This window comes from Cupressus sempervirens, chromosome 2 (genome assembly GCF_028749045.1).
Source record: "Cupressus sempervirens isolate cs-2001-9-10 chromosome 2, ASM2874904v1, whole genome shotgun sequence".
Lineage (NCBI taxonomy): Eukaryota > Viridiplantae > Streptophyta > Pinopsida > Cupressales > Cupressaceae > Cupressus > Cupressus sempervirens.
In genome coordinates this window covers 676,334,346-676,342,529 of record NC_143119.1, presented here as the reverse complement: position 1 = coordinate 676,342,529, position 8,184 = coordinate 676,334,346, and positions in this window count along the sequence as shown.

Sequence of the window (8,184 nt, the reverse complement as noted above, 5' to 3'; positions counted from 1 at the left end):
CAAGACCTTCCATGCAAACAATAAAACCCCAATCCAAAATTGACTGCAGAAGATTCCCAAAAACACCGACGTAAATTATGTCCAGTAGCTAGCAATCCAAACAGAACAAAAAAATAGTAAAGATCAAACACCAAGAACAGGCTAGGGGAAAAATCCTAGCCTAGCTGGCAGCCAACGCTTCTCCACATTCTCAATAGATTCATTCATCAAGCTTCTTTCTTCATACTATTTCTCTATAGAATGTATTATTTTACAATACATTTTTATCTTTAGTTATAAAAATATTTTGTTACATGCAAGATTGTGTGTCTTTTGATATTTAAAAATTTTAAAACAAGAGGTTACATGAGATGTACATTAAAGTCCAAAATCATAAGAGGAATATGCCCCAAACTAATCTAGAATACTTTAAAGACTACCATTATATATTCAATATTAGCAAGTGTGGCTAGAATAAGTTCTAAAATCTAGATGTTGATATCAGCCCAAAAATATGATTTGACCAATCATAGATTACAATATATAGCATGATAAAAAAGGGAGTAACAAAATGCAGCATCGATACACCCTTCAATTACTATGAGACTAGTCATTAGAATTATTGTCAGTATCCTCAAAATGAGGCCCACTTGCATTGCCCCTAGCTTCAATATCCATGTCTTCAATCTTGAGATTCTTTACAAAATGGTTCAAATTATCAAGTTCCCTCTGATTAAGCATGTCCTTGTGCACTGAGAAGTATTGGAAAGATATAAAATCCTTCTTGTGGATAAGTAGTTGTCCCTCCCTCATAAGCCTCATAAACCTATCTTTGGAGATCTCCAATGTTGTAGCACCATGTGTCATAATATGAAAATGTGTGAATTTACAACCAGAATCAGTAAGCTACCTCCTTTGCCTTTGGAAAGTATCTCCATTTTTTTCCTTCCAAAGGAGCCATAAGATATCACATGTTAATATAGACCAAAAAGTATTAGTTTATAAATCAAAAGATAATGAAAATATAGAAAGGATTTCACTCCAAGATATACCAAGATCATTGTTCCAGGTAATAGGGTGCAAAAAAAAATAGACCAAAGACCATGGGCATAGATGCATTCAAAAAACAATGCTCATAAGTTTCAAGTACATAATAGATTTCACACATAATGATGTTATTCTTATCATAGGGTATATAAAAACCAACAACAAGTTTTTTAAGCAAAAGAAACCATCTAAAATAAGCATTTTTGGGTGCACAAGGTGAGTGTTAGAAGAAGTCAAAGATAACATTCTATTTGGAAACAAACCATCCTAGTCCCCAACCATGGTTAACTTTATCAAAAGTAGAAAAATAACTTTTCAACATACAATAAATGTGTTTGGCAGATATCTTATCAAAATTTATGTCATCAAGCCATTTAGTCCTCTGTAAAAATTGATTAGTATTCATTATGTGCTTAGCAAATTATTTGATCACATCTTTACATACAATAGAGAAAGTCTTTTTCTAAGTACTAGGGATGTTGAAATCACGTAAAATTTCCTCCCAAATCTCTAATCGATTATCAATCAAAATATCTTGCACTATGGAAATACTAAGTTTATGCCAATTTCTTGCAGAGAAACTCTAAGCAAGGGTTAAGGGTTTCCCATTAGCCACTACATCCCACCATAAGGATCTATCTATAACATAGTATGTAGGAAAGCCTCCAATAGACCTCCTAGGTTTAATAAAGTCCCTAACACTAGACCATACCCTCTATAGAGACTAGAATACTTTAGAGCCAAAAATAGATAGCTAGAAGTTACCAAAGATCTTATCACATAGAGAGACATTGTTCCAATATTTTCCTTTCTTAATGGAAGATTTAATAATATTATTCCTAATCAAGACCTTCCATGTTTCCTCTATTGAAAGATATTTTATGATCCACTTGGAGGCCAATGCAATACCATGAGCCTTCATATATTTAATACCAAGGCCGCTTTGCTTTATAGAAAGATAACACCAATCCCATTTAACACTATGTCTCCTTTTGTTCCATCAGACCACAAGAAATATCTCATGATTTTTTCCAAACTGTGAGATTGATAATTAGAAAATAACCAGTAAAAGAGAAATAAATACAATGAGCTGAAATGACCTTTTGAACAACTTGAATCCTCCCTACCATGGATAGAAGATTAGTTTTCCACTTCATATACTTCTTTTTAATTTTGGAAAATAGCCAAGACCACATTTCCTTAAGAGATGGGTCAATAGAATAGGCAATCCTCAATTACCTAGCAATAGAGTTAGGGCCAAGAAACTGCTAGCCATTATTTACAGTCCAATCAGGGGGTTCAGGAAGCTAGCCAATAATACAGGACTTGAGAGAGGAAAATTTAGATCCGGAGACCAAGAAAAAGAACTGAAGTCTATAATACATGTTATCAAAATTCTTATTCTCTAGTTATATAAAAAGAGCAGTGTTATATGAAAATTGGGCATTGAGAAGAGTCTCCTTATTAAGAAGAGTAACACATATGATTGGAGGACTAAGTGAGGAGTCCTAAGAATGTAATAAAGAGCATATGTTGCTATGAAAAACAAGGTAGGAGCAATGGGAAACCTTTTCTTATGGATATTTGGAGTTAAATACTATATGATAATTCATTATTAATGTCAATGATAGTGGAAGAATCTCTAAGAAGGATATTGATCCATTTACAAAAGTAGGAAGGGAATCCAAAAGCTTGAAGCATACCCAAGAAAAATGACAATTCAATTCTTTCATATGCCTTTTCAATATCTAACAACACCATAACTTTATTTTGATCCTCACACTTAGTAAAATACATAGCTTCCCATCTAGTAATAAGATTCTCAAGTATGAATCTCTCCTTGATGAGACCAATTTGGGTAGGAGAGAAAAAATCATTTTGTAGGTCTCTTATTCTCCTAGAAAGAACCTTGGCAATAATCTTATAGGATAGATTTAACAAGGTAATAAATATCTAATTCCTCACTTGTGTCTTATCACGTCCTTTAGGAATAAATTTCATTATCCCTTGGTTTATATCAGTTCCCAAGGATCCTTTCTCAAACACATCCTCATACAACTCAAATAGTTCAATGCCAATCCATTCCTTGTTATATTTATAAAATTTGGCTAGAAATCCATCAAGGCCTAGGGACTTTTTATTGGCCAAGGTGTTAATATCACATTCAATCTTTTCCAGGTTGATGGGGGTTTCCAACCTCTTAGCTTCCTTATGTGAAATTTTCTTAGGAATGAGTTTTAAGCATTCATTTAGAGAAAGTGTGTTATTCTCATTATATTCTAGTGTAAAGATATCTTTATAGAACTTGAAAAAAATATCCTTGATGCTACTAGTATCATCTAAGATATCTCCATAAATTTGGATCCCTTTGATCCTCTCCCTTTTTTGTTAAGCTCTAATGATATTAAAAAAATATTTGGTACCTTTATCTCCTTCTTTCAACCAATTCATCCTAGCCCTAATCATCTATCATTTGATCTTGAACTATTGAAGCCTCCTTAAATTCCCTTTGATACAAACTAATTGGTCCTCCAATTGAGGGTCAAGGCCTTTAATTTGAAAAACCTTTTCAATAAAAAATTTCTTATTTTGTGAATCATTTTCTTCTTTAACCTTATCAGATGTTTTTTTTCTTACCAACAATATGATATATTTTTATCCAACCAACAACCATTGATGACCATCTTTCTTTATGAACCTTACCTTGGTTACAATATTTTCTTAAGGTAGAAACCATCCTAATGACACTATTACTATCTTCATCATTAAACAAGGAGACATTAAGTTTAAAGGAGATATCATTCCTCCCTCTACTCCTATTAATATTAGGATCCTCTATGCAAACACAAGTTGAGATTAGATAGCGATTTGACATAGAAACAGGGGAGACTTCAATGGGAGCATGACTAGGTTCAGCAACACTGAAGAAGGTGGGACTTTCAATATATATCTTCTCTAGTTGGAAATACACTCTTTGGTGACTTCTTTGATTGCTACACCAAGTAAACCAGATATCTTTAAAATATTTTTTCTTGCTAGTTAGAGGGTCATTGATGCTAAATTTCCTCTTAAAGTTTAACCAAAAAACTAGTTTATTCCCTTTCTAATTATGTAGATTACCCACTTTTATCCTCTTTGACATCAATCATATTAAAGTCCCCCAAAAAAATAGTAGGCTTTAGGAAACCTTGAGATTAACCAATCCCACAAACTAGGTATGTCCTTCTTATCATTAGGGGCATAAATATTGTAGATTCCAATGTTGTTATCATTATTTTTAAAGATAACCTACAATGATCTTTAGCATGGGGAAACACCATTAGAAGATATTTTGTATGTCCATTGAGGACCAACCATAATAGAAGTAGCCCCTTTGCCTCTAATATGATTGGAATAAAATCCAATAGATTTATCCCAAAGGAATAAAAAATGGTGTAGGCCTTAAACCCCACAACCTTAATCTCTTGTAGGTAGATGATATCTTTTAGTTTGAGTTTATTACACCATCTCCTCACCAAATAATTTATATCTAGCATCTCAAGGCCCCTTACATTTCAGTTATGGATGCCAATCATTTAGATTACAAATTTTTGGAGTTATTGTATAGTCTATTAAAGCAATATGGGATATATTTACCCAATTTCCTACTATCATTTGAGATAGATTGCCTCTCCACAAGCTTCCTCTCTTTTTTAAGACTTATTGATAACTTCAATGAAAAGAGGCTCATTGACAGACTCTATATCATTTTTCTCAATAACATATTTAAGGGTTCTAGTAAGGGCTTCATCACAGGTAAAAGGCCCATTAGAGACTCTCTTAACATACTCTTCTCTCTCTTTAATAGAGTTGAGAGAATTTTTTTGAGAATTCAACATAGGTGGGGGTAGGGGCTTAAAAACTACCATAGAGTTGCTTAGATCATTACTATATTTTAATTGGCAATTGGCTAGGGTCTTGGTGGTGCTCTCATCTATGGTAGGAATCACTTCAAATTCATCTTTGAACAAAGGATTGTTCAAACTTTAAAAAAAATCATTGTCAACTATTCCTTGGTTAGATCCATCCAAATTATTATTGCCAATATCATTTACAGAACAAATATTTTTATCAACATTACTATTATTTTTAGTATTATGGTTAGCATATTATTATTATTATCTTCCATATCAACATTCTTTAAATTAGCATTGAAATCAAATTTAGGGTCCTAAGAATTTTTTTGACAATGTTTTGGAGTCGGATAGTCCTGTTTAGTATGACCATTCATTTTACAATGAAAACAAGATCCTAACTTCCCTAAGAGAGAAATTTCCCACAAGAATTGTTCTTTATCTAAGACCATCAAGATAACCTCAAGGAATTTAATCTCAAGAGCTAGAGAAATTAAAATCCTCACATTAAGATGCGAGAGACTATGTTTAGATTATTAAACTAGTAGAACTAAACCCAAGGGTTGAATAATTTGTGGGATGAAAGGCCAAAATTATGGTTGTAAGTTTTTAATCTCAATCAAATGGGGAGAGGAATGAGCAACCACTTGCTCAACATTACCTTTTGCAAACCATTTAAAATACCTAAAAAGAGAATGACCCACATTCCAATGTCTTTTTTTCAAAATCATATCTTGCATACCATGGGATTTGAAAAAAACCACAAAGGGACCCTTTTGAATCATTCTGCAAAAACTTATTTGAATCCTTAGTTTACTTCCCCAAATATTAGCTATCCATTCATCAAAAAAATTATGAGAAGGAAGAAAATATTTATCAATGCAAACAAATAAAAAATCAATATCTCTCAACCAAGACTATTCTTTTCAAATAGCTTTACTCATGTTCTTATTAGGAGAAAGGGAGAGAGTTCTAGGTTCATAGGGAGGAGACTTATCAACTCCACCTTCATCAGCTCTATCTTTATCTAATGTGTCTCCACCTAGCCTATCTCTATCACCTGTAGGTCTTCTACTATATTTATTCCTACAAAAATATCCATTAAATGTAGCCGAGGAAGGGAACTCAAGCCGTGACTAGTCTGCCACCACAGACTTATAAGAGGCTTTGTCGCTAACTCTCTCTAGTTTTTTGTTTTCCTCATAATACCAAAATTCTCATCTGACTTTGGGGCTTTATCCACGTCCATTTCCTAATTTTTGAGGCCATCAATATCTTGCAAGGCCACACCCTGCACAAGAGAACTAGGTTGGGAGCTGAGAGAGCCTGACTCTAAAGACATAAAACCTAGGATAGACCCAGCAAACAATGTTAAGAAATGATGAGCCAAAATAAAAAGTAATAATGAACAACAATTATTTCATAGTAAGACACAAAATCAAGCCATAAAAAAAGGACACATAGGGTATATGCAGAGATCAAACAAAAAATCTACAAGTATGCTAGCATCCAAGGAAAGCATGTCACTATAGGTACTCATATGGTTACAAAGCCTAGTCATGTGTCTTTTTCCTAGCAAATGTCTTTTTATATCTTGGATTATAATGTTCCTGGTTTAAAATCATCTATATCTCACATGATACATGATATCTATCTAGCATCTTATGATGTTTTGAGTTGGTTATCCTATTATGATTTCTTGTTCTATCCTTCTATGGTATGACATTATTCTATAATATTTCTTGTTGGATATAGGATGTTTTCTATATAGCTATCATTTATTGCCCACATCTTTGTATCTCATGAGATATTATGGCATAATCTTGTCCTAGACTTTATTTCTTGTCTCATGCTTGGGGACAAGGTATTCTATACATTATTTCCTCTCTCTTTGTCTAAGGAATGACTTGACTTAGTACAACAGCATTTTTAATAATGTGACATTCATTTCTCATAAGGAATGGTGTCTTCATTATGAATCTCTCTTCTATACAAGAGGTGCATGTCATTGATAATCACCCTTTCTTTGCAAACCTATGTTCATAGTTAGTATTTACCCTTACAATATGCTTCAAATTTTTTCATCCTTCTTTCCAAGGACCACTATTTTACCTATACACAGAGGGCTGAATAGGTGTATTCTTGTTCTTCTTTCTCTCTGTCTTGAAGTCATATATTTTCTCACGACACTTCTCTTGAAGGTAGGTTTCTTTTACACAAGATCTCTCCCTTTGAAGGATTTCTTCTCATCAATAAAATTTCCTTTCATAATTTATCTATATACTTAACTTATAAGATTCAATGGTGTTTGCTAATTTTATCATATACATTATTGTTAAAGGATATCTCCTTGTTGATAGAAGTAGTTATCTTTGATTCTCTTCCTTGTGATCTGTATGGCTACATAGTCATCCTAAAGAGGGGTGAATACATATGTCCTCCTTGTATATGGTTAACAAACATAGGGTAGCAAATATGGATTCAAAGCATGGCTTGGAGTACTTTAGCCTTGTCATCTTGTATTATTTCTAGATCATCCTCAAATCTATGCATTGTTTCTTCATCTCTTTTCACACACAAACACATATGCTAAAACTCATATGAATGGGAAACACATGCACATTTTATAAATCATGTGTTGGTATTAGTGACATCTCTCCATCTTGAGTAAACACATCTTTTTGTCTTTTGTTTTTTTTTCTAAATCCCTAATGGATATTAGTGACATCCCCCCATCCTGAGAAAACTTATCTTTTTTTTGGCTAAATCCTCAATAGGTATTGATCTAAGGACAAGTCTTTCTCATTAACCATAACTTCTCCTAGGGTCTACTCTAGGCCTCTCCTCTATCCTTTTAGGATTCTTGCACTAACCCTGACTTAGGTGGATCACACTCCCAATCTCTTCCTCTTTCAACTTGTCCACAACAATGTGAAACTTCACATCAACCAATCACCATTCCTTACATGTTTTATTGGCTCATCTACACCAAACACCCACACATGCTCACAATCTACTCAACATGGAGAGAGAAGATTTTACCTAGGGTTTTGAGTCCATTCCATTCCTTATCCACCAAAAATCCACTAAAACCTCTATCAATTTCAAGAAATTTCTCCAAATTAGGCCTAGTAGGGCTACAAGGAATTAGGCCTCCAAACTCACCTTTTGGCACTAAACTTAGAAAAGGGTTTAATGAGGTGGTAAATTGACCTCATATCCTAATATTCTTTTGGAAGACCTTTGAGATTCACCTAGTCTCACT